Below are 23592 nucleotides of genomic sequence, written 5' to 3'. Positions count from 1 at the left end.
TATGGCTGGCACTCAGCTGGTGTTTACTTTTTTTTAAATAATTTATTTCTTTATTGGGGAATTAATGTTTTACATTCAACAGTAAATACAATAGTTTGTACATGCATAACATTCCCCAGATTCCCATTTAACAATACAACCCCCACTATGTCATTCATCATCTTTCATGGACCTGTATTCTCCCCACCCACCCACCCACCCCAGAGTCTTTTACTTTGGTGTAATACTCCAATTCCATTTCAGGTTCGACTTGTGTTTTCTTTTCTAATCTTGTTTTTCAACTTCAGCCTGAGAGTGAGATCATCCCATATTCATCCTTCTGTTTCTGACTTATTTCACTCAACATGATTTTTTCAAGGTCCATCCAAGATCGGCTGAAAACGGTGAAGTCACCATTTTTTACAGCTGAGTAGTAGTCCATTGTGTATATAGACCACAACTTGCTCAGCCACTCAGGTGTTTACTTTTTATTGCACAACTGAATAGATATATAAATAATAACCTGCATAGTGTTCTGGGTGATCTAAGTGATAGCTCAGAGGTGCAAGAGTGAGGTCAAAGAAAGGAACTAAAATCATAGTGTTCAGGAAGGTAGGGACAGCTTTAATTTTTAGTACAATATTCCCAACTAAACATGCTTAATAAAACATTATGCATTGAATATTCTATATGTGCATCTTCTTTGATAGGAGTCCTATGGGAATTCTTTGTTGAGAATAATCTCTCCCCAAAGCCCTACTTTCTCAGATATGTGCGTTTCACTTTCAAATAAAACACTTTTCTTTCCACTTCTTTCCATGGGGTGGATCTGTATTCAGTATCCACAGCAGTGATGTAAGAATCATCATGTTGTCTTAGGACAGATAATGTCTGGGGGCTGAGTGGTGGCACACCTAGTTGAGCGCACATGTTATAATGAGCAAGGACCTGGTTTCGAGCCCCCAATCCCCACCTACAGGGGGAAATTTCACCAGTGGTGAAGCAGTGCTGCAGGTATCTCTCTGTCTCTCCCCATCTCTAGCCCTCCCTTCCATCTCGATTTTTGACTATTCAATAAATAAAACAGATATTATTTTTTTTTAAAAAAGTACAGGTAATGTCGGGGGGTGGAGAAGGGGAAAGGCAGTGGCACACCTGATTAAGCACTGGTTACAGCATGGATGGACAGAGCTTCAAGTGCCTGGTCCCCACCTGCAGGGGAAAAGCTTCACAAGTGGTGAAGCAGGGCTGCAGGTGTATCTATGTCTCTCTCCCTCTCTGTCCCCCCTCCCTTATCAATGTCTCTCTATCTCTATCCAATGATAAAAAATAAAATATATTTTTAAAATATGTATATATTACCTTTTGTTGTCCTTGTTGTTATAGTTATTATTATTGTTGTTGTAGTTGGATAGGACAGAGATATATGAAGAGAGGAGGGGAAAAGAGGGGGAGAGAAAGATAGGCATATGCAGACCTGCTTCACCGCCTGTGAAGCGATTCCCCTGCAGGTGGGGAGCCAGGGGCTTGAACCGGGATCCTTATGCAAGCCCTTGCGCTTGGTGCCACATGTGCTTAACCCCCTGTGCTACCGCCCGATTCCCTAAAATATTTTTTTAAAGAAAGAAAAGATGGTGCCGTGGCTGTTGACCATCATGCCTTTCATCTAGTAAGAAGGAAGGTGGGTGAAGAACACACCTTTAATACTTGCTGAGTGCTATTATCCACATTTCTAGCATTGTCTACTCTAAGCCATATGCCTTGTGGTTTGTATATTGTGTATTTTTTAAATAGTTGCTGCTTTGTACGCTAACCTAGGATTTGGATTTTCCTAACATATATTTTTAAACTAAGCGCGTTTTCTATTTATGCCTCTGGAAGATTCACATTACAGTTTCATCCCAAGAATGTGCAAAGAAGTTTGCATATGTGTGGATTTTTATGATCTCCTCAAAATGGTTGTGCAGTCTTGGAGAGATCTCACTCAGTAGAGGGTATGCATTACCATGTGTGAAGTTATGGGTTCAAGCCCTGGAACCCCATCGGAACACCATAGCCAGTAGTGGGGTTGCTCTGTGAATAGTGGGCACATGCTGTGGTCTCTCTTTTTCTCCTTTTTCTCTCTTCCATTTTAAATATGAAAAATGATGAAAATTGGACCATGGAAGCCATTCAGTGGCGTTGTATACGCACAGAGTCCTTGGTTCATTCCCTAATGTCGAGCTAAAACAGATGGTCCAATAGCCGTGGAAAGAGAAGAGTATTTGTAGAATGTTATATCACGTAATTTATACACCTTAAGTCACTGAACAAGCACTCTGAGCAATAGGTCTTTTAAACTTCACCCTCAGAGTTGGCCATCAGGTTGGTCAGAGTTCGACATAGTAGATGTGATGGGCACCTTCAAATTAATAGTCTTGAAAAAAACCTTTGGCTTCATTAATCTAGGTTCATACTCCCAGAGGAGGAGAGAGGATGGGATATGGAGTTTTGGTGGAGGGAATTGTGTGGAGTTGCACCCCTCTTAACCAGTGGCTTTGTCAGTGTTTCCTTTTTATAAATAAATAAATAAATAAATAAATAAAAACTCTGAACATTATTGTTCTAACATTGCAAAGGTAAAAGTGACAAATGCAGTTCAGGAAGATAGAACTATAAAAGGTGAGATATAAATCTAGTCATTTTAGTGTCAGTAAGTCATCCAGTTAGCTAAATTGTTCCGAAGTTGAGGACATGCTAGGATGTGAGACCCTAGGTACATCTGGAGCTTGAAAATACTATGTCACAGAATCAAAACTGAAACTTATCTGAGTGCTAAAGGTCCAAGAGAAATTCAAGACTCATGATCATATGATAAACGATTCAATACTAATATACACACTTTGCTATAGTGAAACATTTTGATTATTGAGTTTTGAAGTTCTATAGCAGTTTTACTCTTCAATGGTGTACACAAATGCAGACCACAAGTGGGCAAAGTTCTCATCCAGAATCATGACAACCATTAATTATTCTTGGATTCCAGTAAGGATCTTCCCTTGAAATTACAGTGAAGTGCCAGTGAAAACTCTAATGCTATTGAAAAATGAGCCCTGTGGCACAATTCTGCCAGACAGGCATTTGTCAACAATCGTAATCACTCATATACTTTGCGTAGAAAAGTTAGAAATTTGAAAAACCTCTTTCTAGAGGCTTGGAAAGGTAACATGAATTCAAAATGTAGATTGGTAGGCAACTATGACAGCCAAGCCAGTATTACCTCAGTTGATTAATTTATAAGGATACTGGTCAATGATTTTAACCAACAGCTATGCAGAGTAGAATCCCTAATGAGATCTGTCTGTTAAAATTATAGAAAGTAGGACATTTGATTTATTTCATAGTTTCTCAAAGCTCAATTTTAACTTCATACAAATAATACATTAGTCACTGGGGATAAATGACACATTGAATAAAATTGTGATTTTATCTGCTACTCATAATCTAATTTAGTAGAGGATTAAATCTGGCTTCATAGTCTATTCTAATCCTAAACCTTTGTAACAGAGAAGGTTCTTTCTGTTTGTGTTCCTATCTCATTAGATGAGACTGGACCACAGAGCCTTTGCTTTTCTGCCTCTGGGTGCCTGGGGGCTATGCAGGGAAGACTATCTGGCTTGAGAGTGGTATTCAGAAATGCAACTGCTACTATAGGGCAGACCAAAGGGTTCACAGACATTCCCATTTAATTAGGATTAGTTGGAAGATTCCATTCTTGACAATGCTTACATTTGCAACCCTAGAATATGTGTTGTCATGAAATAAATGTAGTAAAATAACACTACCATTCTCTGAAAGAAGGTAACATGTAGCAGAGCACTGCATTTTGGCCTTGTACCCACCTCTATGCCACTATTTCCAGTCATGTCTCTGCCCTTGACTGTGATTATGACAGTGTTTGATCTAGAAGAGTCCACCCCTCTGTCTTTGGAGTGTCACCGCATATACAGCTTTAGTGCCTACACCAAGTACTTTTTATGCTCTGGTGGCCCCCGTGACCATTTGGTTCCCTGCCTTAATGGACACTGGAAGTTGAATTGCCCAACTAAGAAACTCTGAGACTTGTCTGGCCTGCCATAGGATCCCAAATTAGGAGGGGGAGATTTGAAACTCATGGTCAGCTGCAACTCTGTGAGCTTATATTCCGAGGATGTCAAGACCCTGATTAGGAGAAAGTTCCTTAGGGTTTTGTGGACATCAGGTAACTCTTAAAACTGAAGGTCAGTGATGAAGTATGGAGTAAGTTTTCCTTAAATGGAACATAATCATAAAAATTCAAGGGAAAGGCAATATATTCTGCAGAATTTATGAGGTTTTTCAGGATGGGGGGGTTTGCAGAGCTGGAAAACCCCCAGTGCATCTGGCCTGGCACATTCCTGTTGGTAATGAGAACCGTATGGGGTGCTTGGCCCCGGCTTTCTTAGGCAAGACCTGCTCCCCAGGGGTATCATAAATGATACGCCAGTTAGAGACTTCATGGCATTTCTCAAAGATGTTTTAGTTAAACTGCCTCAGCCAGCTACAGGGACAAATTTGGGAAGAGAGTCCACTCATAAATCTTCACTGAGTTTTAATTAATTGCTTTTTTGTTGTTGTTGCTGTTGTTCATAGGATTTCAAAATGGGCAGGGACTCAAAATGAATGTGCCTATGTGACCTTGCAGAAATAGTTGGTGCCGGTGGGGTTAATGTGACTTTTGTAGTTTCATAGGCACACATTCATCTACCAACTTCAACCAGCAAACCACAGAAGGTGTAAATACCAGTAACAAAACATTAAATATACAGAGACAAAACACTACAAGAAGGAAAACAGCGATGCTATAGTTAGTTTTTCTTTCTTCTTTTCTTTCTCTCTTTCTTTCTTTCTTCCTTCCTTCCTTCCTTTCTTTCTTTCTTTCTTTCTTTCTTTCTTTCTTTCTTTCTTTCTTTCTTTCTTTCTTTCTTTCTTTCCAGGCATCTTTGTATGCCTCATCTTACCTTTTTTCCCCCCTTTCACCAAAGGACATGAAAGTTTGGAAGTGAGCACAACCTCACTAGTGAATTTGGCTTGACACCAGTGAGTCTGAGAGAGAGAGAGAGAGAGAGAGAGAGAGAGAGAAAGAGTGTGTGTGTGTGTGTGTGTGTGTGTGTGTGTGTACGTTGTGGTGTGTGGGGGAGTTGTTGGGGCTTTAGGTCATGATATGGACATTGATAAGTTGCTGTTTATTCAAACACTTTCCTCACACCTGGGTTTCCTGAATGTAATTCTGATGTGACTCTATTCTCAAAAGAAGGGCTTGTGGCCTTAATGCTTCTTTTGGGTGCTTGTGGGTGAGGATGGAAAAATGCTAGCTTCAGTGACCTGTGTTGATCATTTTGGGCGGTGTGGTATCTTTCTGTGGATTCAGGCACCTCTCTCAGAATGCTTTGAGCTCTAGGAAGCTGCAGCAGCCAGTGGAGAAGAAACCTCTACTTCCACAACTCTTCTGTGACTAGCTTTTGAATTTCTAACATTTATTCCCATAAATGGCTTAGTAGTAACTATTTCATTCTCTTCCTTGGGTAAGGTTAAAAGTGTTTGGAATAAAGACAATTCATAGTGGGGGAATCACTGTACTTTTTCATTGCCTTCCTTTTAGCCATAGCTGTTATATCTGATAAATCTTCAGCCCTACTCCGCCTTTATTAGAGATTTGGGAAACATGGGGCAGAATTTAGCAGGGGGAGAAACAACATTACTTTCTTGGAGCCATTTAATTCATTTTTTACTAAAGACTATTTGTGCATTTTATGAGAAAAATGTCTCAAAGATTGTCATGAATGAAGAGCCTGCATTGTAGGACTGGGGCGATTGGACAGAAGGAAGTGTTTTTCAAAAGAAAAATATACATCTTGACTCTTTCATATAGTTTTTGAAGGGGTAATAGATAAAGTGTTCTGTTTCCTCATCAGCAAAAAGGGTCCAGTGTATTCAGGGGATGGAAACCCTTCATATCTTGCAAGCTGTTTTGTTGTACCACTAGCTCTAGCTCCAAAACCATTTTGGCTAATAGAGATTATTCCCAGGTCAGTTTAAAGACTCTAAGTAGACATTCAGAATTTGAGTCATTAATCTATTATACCTTCATTTTAAGTGAAGTGGAAAGATCCTGGACATGGTAATGCTTGGTTTTGATAAACTGGGCTATACTTGTTGATATATCCATTGTGCAATAGTAATTATGAAGTCTCACAAATGGACAGTGGGTGAAGGATGATGAAGTTATCTTAACTATAGTGATAAAACGTGCACCCCTCCATTCAGTATTTTTAAAGTGTTTATTATTTTCTTTGATATGAGAGAGAGATTGAGAGTGGGAGGGGAGATAGGGAAAGAGAAAGAGAGACACCAGCAGCCCTGCTTCACCACTTGTGAGGCTTTCCCCCTGCAGGTGGGCATCAGGGACTTGAACCTGGGTCCTTGCACATTGTAATATGAGTGCTTAACCAGGTGCGCAACCACCTGCCCCCATCCACTCCTCTATTCAGTATATTTAAGTATTTATCATTTTTTCATGCATACTTTTAAAAATGATCTCACATTGATTCACAAAATGTATGGTTGTAAAGAGAAAGAAGCTCGGTGTGGATGCAGCAGTGGTATAGTCTCAAGGCTGCACTTGTAAAGGATGTTAAAGGGGATCTTTTAAACCTAGTCTTTCTTCTGGAAAGTGCTGAAGTCCCTCCCCCCTCCCCTCAAAAAAAAAAAAGGAAGTGGAAGGAGAATTAAATCACCTTTAAAGGCAGCTGATTCCTTCTTTTTTTGATATTTGAGGTGGAAATTCTATCATACATAGGAAAAGAACTTCTCTGGAGCTTTTAACTCTGGAGGTTGTAATTCTACCCTGAAGGCCTCCAGAATGCATAGATGTTGTTCAGTTTCAGTTATCCCTCACCTAGGTCTCAGTACAGTCCTCCTGGCTTTATTTGCTCTCATTTCTCAGGGCAGTAGTCACATGGAGAGACTCACAGCACCCTACTTAGAGATGAAGTTGGGAGGAATGTTCCAGTTCTATCCTCAGAGTTGCTAGAACTGGGAGAGCTATCTCCTTCACACAGTGTTTTTCAGGAGAAGTTGTGTTGACAAGTAGAATCCTACAAATTTGGTCCAGGAAAAGCTCCCTCCTATAATTGCCACAGTATGGGAAACCCAGAGGATCAAAAGACTAGCAGGAGATTTCCGAGAAGGAACCAAATAACTAGTATCACACCATGTGGTATTTTGAGAAGCTCTGTTTATCTCTTAAGATAGCCATATTGGTCTACACTTAGTAGATGACTATGACCCCTGTGTGTTGAGCAGTTACTGTATGTTAGGCACTCCTCTGAATACTTTCCATGTGCAAAGCATGTTTTACCTTCCAGTAAACCCAGGTAGCTGGTGAAACAGCCACTCATTTTATGATGGGGAGCTTGAGGCCCAGAGAGCTTAAGTCACTTGCTCAGTATCATATAGGCAGGTAGGGGCAGAGTTGGAATGGAATGTGTAACATTATCTGTGCTATGATACCATGGTTCTCAGAAACAGTTCTTGAAATGGTGGCCTCACAATGGCTGCTTGGAAACAAGATGGTCCCTGAATGACTTTGAGAAGTCACACTTCCTCTATGAGTGTAGCTTCATATTCCAGATGGTACTTGGATCTGAGTTCCATTCTACTCTGACACTACATCCTTGAGAAGTCACTCTGTCTTTCTATTCTCCATGCAGCCAAGCACTTATGATGGCTGCAGTCCTTTGTTGTAACTCTTGAAAAGGTTACTAGATATCCATCCCTTCATTCTTTTATCATCAGATACATTTCAGATATTTGTTATGGGCTGGACCACATGCCAGAGATACCAAGGTCATCATTGCTTAAGTGACTCCTGGAATAACATCACTACAATACTTAAAACAGAATGAGAACTGAACAGAAGGCCTACACTACTTGGAGGATCCCAAGGTTAAATCCAAATATCCTTCTAATTGTAGAGACTGAGTCTTAATGAAGATGATGATGTTCTTTGTCCAGGTTTAATCAAGCCAACCCTTCAGTCCCACTGTCATACTTGAGTTATGCTATGGATTTCTGTGAAGGACATCAAGCTGAGAAAGAGGACTGACTGAGGCCACAACAACAAAATTGCAATGACACTGTTCTTGGAGGGTTTGAGTTGGGCAGTACATGTGAAGACATGGCACAGGATATCACACTTTTTTGTGGCCATCAAGAGGCTAGGCTGACTCATCTCAACTGGGAATGATTCTTCATTGTCTGTTCTCGTTATTTCTCTTTGTTTCACTAGAAGAATTTAAAATCACAATCTATCTTCTATGATGTCACCTGGGATTGCTGAGTATGACACTCTATCTGCCAGCGTTCAACAAACCACTTCCTCTTTGTGCTGTGGAGGGATTAGTGTAGTCCATGAATCCAACAGTGTCATATAGTCTTTCATCATAGAGTTTTGGAATTAAAAAAGGCATTTATACACACCATTGTTAAGGCTATTCAGGGGGTAACCTAAGATGAATAGTTTCTGCCAGTTTTCTTTTTCAGGTAGAGACAGAGAGATAGAGTGAGATGAAAATAAACCACAGGACCTGCTTCCTCCAATGTGGTATGAACCCTGCTCCAACCTGGGTGTGTGCTTGGCAAAGCAGCATACTATCCAAGTGAGTTATTTTGCTAGCCTATCAAAATTTGTTTAATAAATATTTATTTTAGAATCTACATTAGAGACTTACCATTTTTTAAAGATTCAATTACTTATTTTTTCAATTGAGATAGAGAAACAGAAGGAGAGAGAGAGAGAGAGAGAGAGAGAGAGAGAGAGAGAGAGAGAGATGCCGAGAGACCACAACACTGAAGCTTCCTTCAGAGCAGCAGGAGCCTGGGTTCAAAAATGAGTAGCATGCATGACAAAGCAGCATATTATCCAAGTGAGTTATTTCACCAACCTAGTATTGTTTTTATGAGAGCAAATGACAGTGAGTACCTCGTAGCTCTGCCCTATAGCAGTGCTAGAGATCAAACCTGGGACCTCTGGACACTCAGGTATGCCAGTCCTGTGCTCTGTCTCTTTACAGCGTTTTAAGACCTGAGACCCATCTGAGTGAAGGGAATAGACTAGTAAGGGGGCATTTGTTTTTGCCTGCCAAGGTTCCGTGCCTGTGTGACTCTAGTACTCCCAGAAGACATGCTTGCTTCTTTTAGTTTTAAACAGAGACAGAGAGGAAGAGAGAGTGTCACAGAGAAGGGAGTGAGAGTGAATGAGAGACACCATAGAACTACTCCACCATCCATGAAGTTTATTCCTAGTATTTTGTCTAGTGCTCCCGTAAGATGCTTATAGGCTTGAACCTTGGTCCTTGTGCATGGGAAAGTATGCATTCTACCAAATGAGTTATCTCTCAGTCCCAAGGAGAATTTTTATTCCATTTTGTCTGGTTCTGGTCTTGGCAGTAGAGTATGGACTTGGTTAGTAATGCAGAGCAGAACCAGCTGTTTTCTTTCAGAGAACGAGAACTAGTGCATCACTCTGGTACATGCAGTGGTGGGGATTGAACTTGGGACCTTAAGCTTGTAAGACCAACAACCCTTTATCTACCTCCCAGACAACATAAATTGATAGTTCTTAATTTGGCAGTGCATTCTGTATTTGCAGTGCTTCCTGGGCATGGCCTCTCTCTTATGCCAGAGGCATTATCATGACTCTGGGTCACTTCCTGACTGTCAGGCAGGACCTTTGCAAACTGCTGTCCTCTATGTTCTGCCCTGAGCAGTGACCCCACATGTGTCTGAGCTTTGATGGGAAAAGGCAGGGTTGGCCTGTGGCACTGGGTCACTTTCCACTTGAGTGGAGATTACCTAGTGGGGTTGGAGGTAGAAGAGTGTGGACGACTCAAATTTAAGCAGAAACTGCCTGACCCTTATCAGGGATGTTGTAGAGAGGATTCCGGCATTAGATAAAGGTTCAGTGGATGACCTTTGAGGTTGTTGCAACTGCTGAGTTTTTATGATGCTTTAAAAGTCCCTTAGGAGAAAGGCTGCAGGACTAGGCATTGGCGGTGAATCTCGGTCTTGAAACTGTCAAAAAAATAATGCATATATCAAATCACATTCAGTTCACTTTAAATGCTGGAGATAAATGGTTCGTGATAATTTTCCTAACTAGAGAGGGGGCTTGCAAGAGAGGAAGTGGGGGGATTATCTCAATGTAAAATTCAATAATGCAAACAACATCAAAACTTCAAGCTCTAAATAATAATAAACAATAATAATAATAGATTGGGGATCATTTGTGGGCTCAACAAATGGAGTCTATTAATTACCATGGCCTCCAGTTGGCATTTTAATGGCCCCTTATATAAAGACCCCATATATAAACAGAGATGGTGGAGCTGGGGGCTATTCTTCCAAACTCCCTCTTTCTTGCATTCTTGACATAATGCAGGGACCTTTCCACCATTTGGTTAGTGGCATGCTCCTTACTGAGGTGAGTTAACTATTTCTGTGGTCCCAAGTGAGCCATTAATGTTTTCACAGCAGGGAATGTATCTTGATCTCCCTCTCATGCACTGGCTTCCCAGGGGTTTTCAAAACAAAACCTAAGCATCTTATTTGCTGTGTGTGCTGTGCAGAGCATTATGGAATAAATATTACAGGCGTTTAAAACACATTCGTCCTGAAATCGTTCTCAACAATTTCTGCTTCCCTTTGGTTTGTTGGAAATAATCTTCCACTCACGTGTACTAGAGAATAATACAAAGTAGAGAGAACTACGCAAGAAAGCAACAATGGGGGGAGGCAAAAAGAACTTAAGAACTCAGAGAGGAATTTGAACCATTTCTTGGGCTCATGAACTAGACTCTGTGCTATGCATTTGGCATCAGTAAGTGATATTGGAATGGAGCGTTTGGATACCTGAGAAAATAAGTAAATAATAAGTAACACTTAGCTTGTATATCTCTCATTTTTCTATACATACATGCGTGTATAGATAACACCCATGTGTTCACATGTACACATAAGCTAGATAGCTGTAGACTCTAGGTTTTAGTGAAATTTGAACTCTTAAGATATATGGTCCTTATACCCTAGCCCACCTACCTCTCTCATACATACAAACAACTTTGCCTATTCTGTTAGCTATTCATCTGATTGAGGACTGTTTAGCTAAACAAATTATGCCATTATTGTATTTTGAATGCACTTTTAAAAAAGAATAAAACAATCAATTTCAGCTGCCCTGCACACTTATGCATTTAAAGGGGGAAAATCATATAAATTTGCTTACATCTGAGCTGCTTCAAAAAGGGAATTTTAATTCTCCAGCGTTTTTCAGACTTATAAAATCCCTTAATTTCCAGGATGCATTCTGGGCCTGCTGCTCATCTAGAAGTGTTTGCAAATGCTTTGGGATTCAGTGAAACCCTGAATGTATGTTGCCCCAAGCATTTTTTCTCTTTAATTTTGAGACCCCTGTGTATTTGGAGGGAAATGTAATCCATATGTCTCTGATTCATTTACACTTAACTCATCAAAATGTTGCTTTGTGAGAGCCATTTGATGTTGGAGAAACTTTAAAATAAAGTTAAGTGCATTAAAAAAAAAACTTTTGTAATCCTTCCCCACCACCCCTTCTCTCACTTCCATAAGAAAGTTGTAATTTGCCTGGGGTAAACGGACTGAGATGCCCCACTAGAGTCTGGCTCAGACCTGAATTTCTTAGTTGCAGTGTTCCAGGGACTTCAGATATTGGGCACCAGGGTTCCTGCTTCTGGTATGGGTCACAGGACTATGGGTTCTTCCTGCTGGTTCAACTGGTTCAGTTCAGGATACAAACAGATGGATGTCAGAATAAATGTGAGCCAAACAAGGATGGATGATCTCTTAGCCAGAAGTTTTCTTGAATCTTCATCAAAGCCAGGCATTTGTCCTAGTGGTTCATCTCAAAGTGAATGTTTTAAGTGACAACAATTTCCAGCCTTCCACTGGAGTGTCTTTTCCTCAACACTACAAATTTTGTACAAAGTGCAGTCGCTTCACTTTCAGTTATTCCTTTTCTCTCTTTTGATAAGGAGTCAGATACTCAGTCATCAGAAATGCTATGGACAAGTTTCCTTGATACTCATGGTGACTTGGGATTTTTTTTCCTTCCTCAAGTAATTCGTTTATGATGATGGTTGCACAGCCATCGGATAAAACCATTTTGTAATGGTCCACACAGTGTCTCAGAGAAGAAGGCTTTGTGTGTAAGACAAAGGGTTGAGTGGAACATAAAGCCTGTCATGATGCCATAGCCGGGACGGTCATTTGTCAGTGTGAGCCCTCCTGTGCTGGGAAAATGAACTGTGACTTCAAGCTGTCATGGATCTTGTTTCCTCCTCACAGGGGTTGACTCAAGGGGAATGGACCTACTGGGTCACAGACATGTGAGTGCAGAGACTGATTATGAGCTATGGTCTCAGTGAAATCTCACTGGTGCTGTTTTCACCATCCATGTACCCGGTGACAGTGCAGAAGACAGGAAAATTCAGACACAATATGTCTAGTAACTACTCAGACTTGAGGGGTATTTGGGTAGTACTAATAAAGGTTCCAGAGCTTAGTAAAGAAGTCACTTTTGTCTTTTCTTGCAAGATATCTAAACAGACTATGTCTACTTTCAAGAGTTAACAGAAGTAGTTCATATAGGGTCCTCTTGGTTATCAAGGTCAGTTCTCTTCTGCCATAGACTGTAGGAAGGTCATAGATACAAATATATTCTGTAGCATGCATTTGTCTTTGTGTGTATCTTCAGCCTTTTCCATAGACAGCACTTTTGGAACTTGTCCTTTTGTGAAAGCTAGCAACAGAGTAACATCTGTGTTCTCAGTTGGGAACACTTGGAATGTCACATAGATATTCCAGATCAGATTCCTGGATAGGACTGTAAACTTCTCATCTTTGTAGCTTGTGAGTATGTGGATTGCAGATTCCACCCCATAATGACCCTGGGTCCATACTCCCATAGGGTTAAAGAATGGGAAAGCTATCAAGGGAGACGATGGGATATGAAGCTCTGGTGGTGGGAATTGTACCCCTATTATCCTATGGTCTTGTCAGCGCTTCCATTTTATAAATAATACATTTTAAAAAAGGAAGAGAACATTCCATTGGGTGGTATCTGTGGGGAATCTACCTCCTGGACTTTCTGTAGAGGATCTTCCAGTATCAGGTTAGAGCAGTGAACCAGGGCACAGAGTTTATTCTGTCACCTCTGTATAGTGCAAGCATTTTCTACCATGCCACCAGGGAACTCATGTACTGATAGCTGCACAGTAGTACACAGCAGGCCTCCTCTGGCCCTGATAGGTCCCAGTTAGCCCTTGGGCTCTCACTGTCTCCTCTGAAACCCCAGCCCTGAAGTTCTGATGCAAAACAGTCAAACCTTGCCTGTTCTGCGTCAGCCAGCTGGTCTGAAGACAAGAGGAGACATGAGCTACCCCCACTGGACCCGAAGTCTCCAAGGCTTGCAGGTGTGTGGTGTTCTATATTTAACTCTGTGGCTGTCACCCAGCAGTTGACAAGGCTTGTGCATGCACTTGTCTGGGGCTGAGAAGTAACTCTGGCCTCTAGTCTGTCTGGTCCTCAGGACAGTTTCACAAGTCTACTTTGTTTGGTATTTTTGCATCAAGCAGTAAGCATGGTCTCCCTGGAACACACTCACTTGATTATAGAAATGGGCATGCATTGTGTCTATGGAACAGCAGAAGAAAAGCAAACAAACAAACAAACAAAACAAGGCTTGGCTTTGAGGGAAAACATCAGTTCCTTCCTGCTGAGGGAACATGCTGCAGGGGCCTTTTCAGTTTCCTATTCACTCACTGTTTAACTATTTTTCTGTGCCTGCATTGAGTGGGAGCTCAATTTAAAAAAAAAATTATTTATTCCATTTTGTTATCCTTATTGTTTTATTGTTGTAGTTATCATTGTTGATATCATCGTTGTTGGTGAGGACAGAGAGAAATGGAGAGAGGATGTGAAGATAGAGAGAAAGACAGACACCTGCAGACCTGCTTCACCAATTGTGAAGCAACTCCCCTGCAGGTGGGGAGCCTGGGGCTCAAAACGGGATCCTTAAGCCAATGATCCTTGCACTTTGTGCCACTTGTGCTTAACCTGCTGTGCTACCACCCAACTCCCTGAGAGTTCAATTTTAAATGCACAACATGTCTTTGAAAAGTCTTTGAGAGGAGTTGGGCGGTAGAGCAGCAGGTTAAGCGCAGGTGGTGCAAAGCGCAAGGACCAGCATAAGGATCCTGCAGGGGAGTTCCTTCACAAGCAGTTGCCGGGCTAGCTTCGCGGGTGGGAGACAGAGACGACCAGGGACTCATGGCTGAGTGGTACGCAGTTCAGTCTTTATTCATGTGGAATGCAGCGCAATCTAAGCTATCTCTAATCACAATCCTGTCCTTATATATATATATACTCGCCAAGTAGGGTGGAAACAGGATGTGATGTAGAGAGGGTGGAGCAAAAAAAGACTGGTGGAAATCAGGGTGTACTAGGAGAGGGGGCGGAGCAAAAAGACATCGTGAACCAGTGGGGATTAAACCAGTGCCCTGGAGGCAGGGTGGTGCTTAGTTAACAGTGGTTATGTAAATCGAATACAGTGTTAAACAGGGAGGATTAAACCAATGAAACAGAAGGGGTTTTAGAAGCAGAATTAGAAGCAGACCAACAAGCAGTGAAGCAGATCTGCAGGTATCTCTCTTGATCTCCCTCTTTCTGTCTTTCCCCCTCTCTCCATTTCTCTCTGTCCTATCCAACAAGGACGACATCAGTAACAACAACAGTAACTACAACAATAAAACAACAAGGTCAACAAAGGGGAATAAATAAATAAATATTAAAAAATCTTTGAGTATACAGTTATTCATATAATTGTTCAACAGTTACTTAAGATTGTTGGGTATGTAGGCTGACTCAGGCAGGATAGGAGTGCCAATGGGAGCCCTGTCTCTGTTTTTAAGGAAAAAAATCATAAGCTCTATTTTATGAAGATAGTTTTATCTTGTCAATACCATCTATTTCCATTTATTGAAACTTTAGTCCCCTGGCATATTTTTATTTACAAAAGATTCTATGACCTTCATGTAGAGAACTGGGCTGTATGATCTCTCTCTCTCTCTCTCTCCCTCTCTCTCTCTCTCTCTCTCACACACACACACACACACACACACACACACACACATGCGCGCGCTCTAATAAAAGGAGAAATCATGCAACTTCCCTGAAACACGTTTTTTGTCACCAACAGCATAGAGAATATGTTTCTGAAACTGGAATTCAACTCCAGTCACTGAAACATGTGCTCCCTGCAGTATGTGCGTGAAATGCAAGGGAGACCTGCGTGCATATGAATTTTCATTATGATGAAAGCAAGTGTTATTGTAGTTGCTAGTGTTAATATCTATTTTCCACATTAATAACCTAATGAGAAAAACAAGGCCAATAGATCTAGGTTCTGGATGTGATTAGAATTATTTATTTTCATTTTAACTGAAAATGTTAAGTCAATTGTAAGGTTTCCATTGGATTTGCAGTAGTGATATTACAAAATAAACACATGCACACATATGTCATTCATGTAATTAAACCAATTCATCACACATATTGTTGAAGAATCTCAGAAACGGGTGGGGCAAAGGATTAATTAACTCACTTGCATGTAAACTCTAAAAAGTTTGTCAGCCTATTTGCATTATACATATGCTACTCCATATATGATATGTGACAGCCTAAGGACAGATGGCACAGTAATTTACAGCTCTGACTTCAATTATATATCATGTAGTTCAAATGGAAATAGCTTTCTTACAACACAGATAGAGATGGTAGCAGCCATTGCTATGAAGAATTTTGAAATTCAGATCAAAGTTGAAGGCTGCTTTGATTTCATGCAAAACATTTTTGGAATACTTGTTTCTGAGATAATCTCCAAGTATTAATCTCTGGTTTTGGCAGTTTTCACATCCTACAAATTTATAATGGATTTTCATGGGGCTCATTTGTGTAGGTCATAGCTGATAGTTCAACTCTGTCATATTGGAAACTCCTTGTATTTACTTCCTTCAGATTAAGGAAGAGGAAAAAGTGACTGACTCCTTGGGCTGGTCATTTAAGGCAGAAATGAAGAGAATGGTCAAAGGGGGAGAATCCTTTTCAGCAAAGGAAAGACTGGGAATGCATCCACTTCACCCTTGCATTTTAAAGGAGGTCCTTAACTGTAAGGCAGTGTGATTCTCATTCTCGTGCTTAAGAAGAGACCCTGTTTTCCTGCCACTTAAATGTACTATTAGTGCTTTACTGCCCATATACAACTTCTGTTCCAGTCTCTGTGGTGGGTGCATGCGTGTAATGTGGGAATAATGCTTTGACAATCACCAGCACACCCCCTGCAAGGTAAACCCAGCATTTTAATGTGAGGGGTAGAGTAAAAAGAGGTATATGTCCTTAGAGAAAAGAGGGTTTTTTTTTTGTTATTGTTGTTTTGTTTTTTGCCTGTGCATTTTTAATTTTCCCATTCTAAGTACTGTTCCAGAAGGGTCTTTGTGCTTTTTTTTTTTTTCCTCCAGGGTTATTGCTGGGCTCAGTGCCTGCACCATGAATCCACCGCTCCTGGAGGCCATTTTTCCCCCCTTTTGTTGCCCTTGTTGTAGCTTCGTTGTGGTTATTATTATTGCCCTTGTTGACGCAATTCGTTGTTGGATAGGACAGAGAGAAATGGAGAGTGGAGAGGAAGACAGAGAGGGGGAGAGAAAGATAGACACCTGCAGACCTGCTTCACTGCCTGTGAAGCGACTCCCCTGCAGGTGGGGAGCCAGGGGCTTGAACAGGCATCCTTCTGCTGGTCCTTGCGCTTTGCGCCACGTGCGCTTAACCCACTGTGCTACCTCCTGACCCCTGGGTCTTTTGTGTTTTTATACTTTCCAGAAATACTCCATTTTTGTAGCCTAATGGTTCACGTTTCTTACTGATGTCTTCATTGCCTTTCAGATAATACTTCTACAGGAGCTTAGTATTAAAATTGGCCTTTCCAAATGTACCATATGGAATTCTCAAAGGAAATTATTTTTAAAGTGTCAGTCTCACTCATGAATTTGGCTGTACAGTTGACTTCTCCTAGAACAGATCCCCCTACCCAGTTAAAACAACTTCATAGATAAAGATGCAATGGGACTGAAATTTAAAAAATAAAGGATCCCTGGACATTTGATATTAACATTTAGCCAGGTGGAATTTTTCAGAAAACTCCTGTCATAAATAAACTCAAGAAACAGTCTGAATTGGCAAACTGAGTCTATCTAAGAAACTGTGCACAAAAAGCTCTTGAACCTGAGCATTCTCAGGACTGTCTGCATGCAGATATGCAGATTCAGTGACATTTTCTCCTTGCCTTGTTGGTGCTCTCTGAAGAACATAGTTAACCTTTATGGGTTAGGACACTGGGCTTCTTTTCTTCTTGACCCAGCACTGCCACATCATCACTTGGAAGGACAATTTCTAAAGTTTCTATGGACCAGTGTCCTGGGCACCACTCCCTTTTAAGTTTGCGAAAGGAATGAGTTATGAGAAATTGGGCCAGTTGGATTTTCTAATATTTTTGGAATGCAAATTACTAATACAAAAAAACCTTGTAATCTTAGCCTATTAAAACAAGCAGAGATTTCAGATTTATATTAGGAAAATCTACTCTGGGTAATTTTTCTGCCACATTGACCTTACTAACCACATAAAAGAAAGTATATTCAAACTTTCATATGTGTGAGAGAGGAGAGAATAAGGAGAGAGAGAAGAATGGGAGGTCAAAAAAAGAAGGGAGAGAGGGAGGGAGGGGGTATTTCACTGCCTTCCTTTATCCTTCTCTGTAACCAGCTATAAGACATTAAAAAAGTTTTGACATAACATTTAAAGTCTAAACTGTAGCCAATGTCAATATTATATGGTTATGGGTTTAAAAGCTTGGCAAATGTCAAAGTTTATAAAGAACTAAAGAACAAAATTATTGGGGGCTGGGCAGTAGTGCAGCGGGTTAAGCATAAGTATCTCAAAGCGCAAGGACAAGCAGAAGGATCCCAGTTCGAGCCCCCAGCACCCCACCTGCAGGGGAGTCGCTTCACAGGTGGGGAAACAGGTCTGCAGGTGTCTATCTTTCTCTCCCCCTCTCTGTCTTCCCCTTCTCTCTCCATTTCTCTCTGTCCTATCCAACAACAATGATATCAATAACAATGATAATAATAACCACAACAAGGCTATAACAACAAGGGCAACAAAAGGGGAAATAATGGCCTCCAGGAGCAGTGGATTCATAGTGCAGGCACTGAGCCCCAGCAATAACCCTGGAGGCAAAAAAAGAAAAATGAACAAAAATATTGTGACACTTCACTTAGCTACCACTGTACAAGTGTGTGGCTGATGGTCTCAACTCTGTAACAGTGCTTACTTTCTAAGATATTGCTGTCATTAGCCACAGTTTTGCTTTCGCCATATGTATACTGCATATTATTAGCTTGTATTTGAATCATATATATATATATATATATATATATATATATATGCTTTTTGCTACAGATTTCAACATTGTATGTAGATATGACTGTAAAGAGATGGATATAAAAAGCTCCCACTTAGCTATTATAGTGTCATTGAAAGAGTGAATGCCTGGATCATAATTATAAAGACGTTAAAGGTTAGAAAAATAATTGAATTGTGAGGTCTACAAGCACAGGAAGAACATTTAAAAATATTTATTTATTTGTTATTGGATAGAGACAGAGAGAAATTGAGAGAGAAGGGGGAGATAGAGAGGAAGAGAGACAGAGAGACAACTGCAGACCTGCTTCACTGCCTGTGAAGTGACTCCCCTGCAGGTGGGGAGCCGGGGGCTTGAACTGGTATCCTAACAGTTCTTTCAACTATTTATTCCGTTTATTTATATATGCAAGTGCAGGGTTTTATATATTACTCTACCGTGTACATTATGGATTACTCCTGTAGAATAATATGTGATGTATCCTGTGGCAAGTAGCATGTGTTAGTGGGCCATCTTAATATAAGAAATATGAGAGTCCTGAATGCCCTGAACACTCAGCACCTCCCCAAAAGTGCCTCTTTTTCATTACCAAATTCAGGTCTTATGGCACAGTGGTCACAATCTACGATTCAGTGACATCTCCAGATATGTTTGAGAGCTGTCACAGTAATTGTTTTTCCTCAGCGAAATGATCTTCAGTGAGCAAGGACATACTGACAGAAATGGAAGAGAGGTACAGGTGGAAGATTTTGGTGTTCTGTACTAAGAAATAGCTTCCTCTCATATTGACTGACCAATTATCTTAATCAGTGCATTCTTAATTTACTCAAAAAGTTATAATGCATTACTGTTGTGGTTTATATTTATTGTTAAAAATTGAGATGATTCAACAAACCAGGAAATGACAGCTGTTGCAGAGGCTGTGGAGAAAAGAGAACGCTGCTACATTGCTAATGGCAATGTAAACAGGTGCAGCCCCTCTGGAATACTGTATGGACTTTTCTTAAACAAATACAAATGAAATTACTTTATAATCCAGCAATACCAGTCATAAGTATTTGTCCAGTGGGCACAATACTAATGTGAAGGGACATTTGCACCCCTGTGTTCCAAGCTGCATTATTCATGATAGCCAAAGAGTGGAAGTGGCCTAAATGCTCATAATTAGAGGACTGGATAAATAAGTTATGGGATATAAATTCCATGGACTACTACTCAGCAATCAAAAGAAGATGATATTGAGCCCTTTGGGATGAAATGACTAGAACTGGACATGAATATGCTTAGAGAAATAAGTAAAGAAATGAAAGGCAACTGCCCAATGATTTACTTCATATATGGGATCTAGAGATCTGATACACATGAACTTGCCAAAAAAATTCAAACAAAACAGAAGCAGACTGTAGGACTTGTGAGAACTCTGGTGATTATCTTTGGGAGGTGGAAGGATTGGGATATGGGACTTTGGTGGTGGGTGTTGTGTGGAACTCCACATTTTACTCTCACAACCTTGTAACATACTATTAAGAACAAATAAAAATAATTGAGATGATTGTAGATTATTGTGTATTTGCAGTTAATCATACGGAAAGATACTATATAGCCTTATCCAATTTTCCACATGTCATATATTAGAAAACAATGGCATAATAGTATTTATTTGTTTTGATGTGTAAATTGTCCTAAACTTTATCATTGGGAGTTCCCTCAAGCTGATTTCTGTTTCTTTTATATCTTTGAGCAACTACTTAGATTCTGGATAAAAAGTAACTCTAGGATCATCTAGTTCTTTCCTGCTTCAGTCCTGGAATCAACTATTTCTTAAGATTCTTTACTCATTTTTATTACATAATGGTATTTGGGCAGGGGAGATAACATTTGGTTATGCAAAGAGACTCATACCTGAGGCTCAGAAGCCCCATGTTCAATCCCCAGCACCACCATAAGCCAGAATTTAGAAGTACTCTGTGAAAAAAAGAGGGGGAATGACATTTACAGAACAATAAGTAAGGTATAAGTGTGTTTTTTATTATCAGACTTGGCTATCTTACCAGAAAGAAGTAGGAAACATTTGTATACACATACACACCCCTCTGACTCTGTATCTTCCCATTTTCTGTGTATTAGGTACAAGGAGGTCATATTATAATATCATCTATTCCAATGAAATACTTCCACAATTCAACCTCCCTTCTTATCTCCTTCTCTAAAATGGAAAAATCTTGTTCTCATTCTTCATGATATGCTTACCTGTTTATTCAGATCAAATGTGTTAACCCAAACCACTATGAAAAATTGATCCCTGGGGCCAGACAGTGGTGCACATACTACAGTGCACAAGTCCCCAGATTCAAGACCCCTGGTCCCCACCTGCAGGAGGAAAGCTTCACAAGTGGTGAAGCACTGTTGCAGGTGTCGCTCTGTCTCTCTCCTTCTCTATATCCTCTTCCCTCTCAATTTTTCTCTGTCTCTATCCAGTAATAATAAATAAAATTAAGAAAAAAGAAAAATTGATCCCTGAAAGAATTGGTGATGGCTTCTAAGAGCAATGGATGAAAGTTTGAGAAGTAATAAGATATTTTTAAAAATTCTAGATCTCTTCCTAAAAAATATTTATTAACTGAAATAAGGATAGTAACTTGACTATTTTAACAAGTGATCAAAATTACTATCACCAATATTAGGGCATGATGACTTCATATGCCTTCTACTGTGAGGTGTAGTGTAGGAAGGGCCACAGTATTGATTTTATGATATTCCTGCCCAAACTGTGTAAGTTGAGTTTAACATTAGACAAGAAGGGTAAATTAAGCCATGTTATATTAAATGAGAGTCCTCTATTCTTTAAAACTGCCATTGTTATGAAAACAGAACTGAACAATGGTTCTAGGTTATAACAAGGACAAAAGATCCATGAAAACTACATATAAGGCATGAACCTAGATTGATTCCTGGATCTATAAAGTATATCATTAAAACAACTACCAACATTTAAATAAAGTTGGTAGGTTAGATATAAAAGTTTAGTATCAGTGTTTTCCTGATTGTTTTGATAGAAGTATTGTGGTTATATGACAGGTCTCCTATTCTCTGGAAAGTATGTACTGAAGGAATTAAAAGAGAGTCATTATGTCTTCGGCATACACAGATTAAAGTCTGAATGTATAGGTTTCTGTTTAATTTTCTTGCGACCTTATGGAAGTTTCATTGTTTTTATTTTTAAATGAGAATGATTTTGTGTAGTCTACTTATTTATATATGCTACTTTCTGAAACATAATAGGGCAACTTCACAACCACACAGGACCATATTGTCTGCTTGCCCTAACTCTAGTTCCAAGTCAGATGAGCTTTCTACTTCTCTTGATGCCATTCTGTCCCTGACTTGAGAAAAACATAAAGGATAGCATATACATTGGGTTTTTTTTTTAAAAAAACAATTTATTTATTTATTCTCTTTTGTTGTTTTATTGTTGTTGTTATTATTGTTGTTGTTATTGATGTCATTGTGTTGGATAGGGCAGAGAGAAATGGAGAAAGGAGGGGAAGACAGAGAGGGGGAGAGAAAGATAGACACCTGCAGACCTGCTTCACCACCTGTGAAGCAACTCCCCTGCTTGGGGTTGGAACCAGGATCCTTAAGCCAGTCCTTGTGCTTTGTGCCAACTGCGCTTCACCTGCTTTGCTACCGCCCAACTCCCCCCCCCCTTTTAATTTTTTATTTAGAAAAAGGAAACACTGACAAAACCATAAGATAAGAGGGGTGCAACTCCATACAAGTCCCATCACAAGATCTCTGTATCCCATCCCCTCCCTTGATAGCTTTCCTATGTTTTAACCCTCTGGGAGTATGGACCCAAGGTCATTGTGGGAGGAAGAAGGTGGAAGGTCTGGCCTCTGTAATTGCTTCTCCAATGAACGTGGATGCTGATAGGTCGATGCATACTCCCAGCCTGCCTTTCTCCTTCCCCAGTGGGGTGGTGTTCTGGGGTAATCAGAGCTCCAGGACACATGGGTGTGGTGATATGTCCAGGGAAATCTGGTTGGCATTATGCTAGCATCTGGAACCTGGTGGCTGAAAAGAGAGTTAATATATAAAGCCAAACAAGTTGTTGACTAATCATGAACCTAAAGGCTGGAGTAGTGCAGATGAAGAGTGGGCGGTGTGTGTCTCTGTTCTGTAGATAGCTAGTAGGTATATTTTAGTCATATTCCAAAGGGCCTGTGGCTATACTAGTTTTTTTTTTCCTGAGCCTGAAATCTGATTTGCAGGTGGATCCTAGTTATTGTCTGGGGAGATAATGTCATGGCTGAAAAAAAGGGCCAGAAAACTGGATCTGGGAAGAGAGTATCTCCCAAATATGGGGAAGGTGTATAAATATTGTTGACTATAAATCCCTTCGACTTCATCTGATACCCTCCTCATCTATTTCCTATTATACTTCTCTCACTCACTCCCAAGCTATCCTTATCAAAGCAAGGACTGCAAAAGCTGAATAAGGGCAAGAGACTGGCATACTTTAACGATGACTTTTTAGTCACTATCAGACCACCCCATCAGCTGGGGCCCTAGTAGGGGTGTCCTGAGATTCCCACACAGACATGATGGGTCTAGACCTTGAATAAATTCCTGTCTCCATTGTTACCGGTCATCTATATCAGGACCAACAAAACAGACCCCTATGTGGATCCCTATGGACCTTGCCCTCTATTTGGATGAACAACAGTAGAGAATATTCCATCCTCTGAAGGGAGGCTGGAGAACGTACTCTATTCCACACCTGAGGAAGATGGGTCCTGATATTGGGCAGCTTGGGGTGTTCCTACTGATGACCACAGAATGTGAGCTCGGATCTACAGGGATGCAGAGGTCACAGAGGCTCCTAAGCTGAATATGCCCCCCCCCTGCTTTTTAACCCTAGTACTGCTTATGATGGTGCATGGGATTGAACCTGAGACTTCAGAGCCTCAGGCATGAAACTCTGTTTG

General features: G+C 40.4%; 1 protein-coding gene across 4 annotated transcripts in view; it reads left to right on the top strand.

Moving 5' to 3' along the window:
• Positions 1-23592, top strand: part of AFF2 (ALF transcription elongation factor 2) — a 637776-nt gene that overhangs the window by 14095 nt on the left and 600089 nt on the right. The window lies entirely within an intron of this gene.

Source organism: Erinaceus europaeus, chromosome X (assembly GCF_950295315.1).
Source record: "Erinaceus europaeus chromosome X, mEriEur2.1, whole genome shotgun sequence".
NCBI classification, from domain to species: domain Eukaryota; kingdom Metazoa; phylum Chordata; class Mammalia; order Eulipotyphla; family Erinaceidae; genus Erinaceus; species Erinaceus europaeus.
This window is presented reverse-complemented; position numbering and strand designations above follow the sequence as displayed.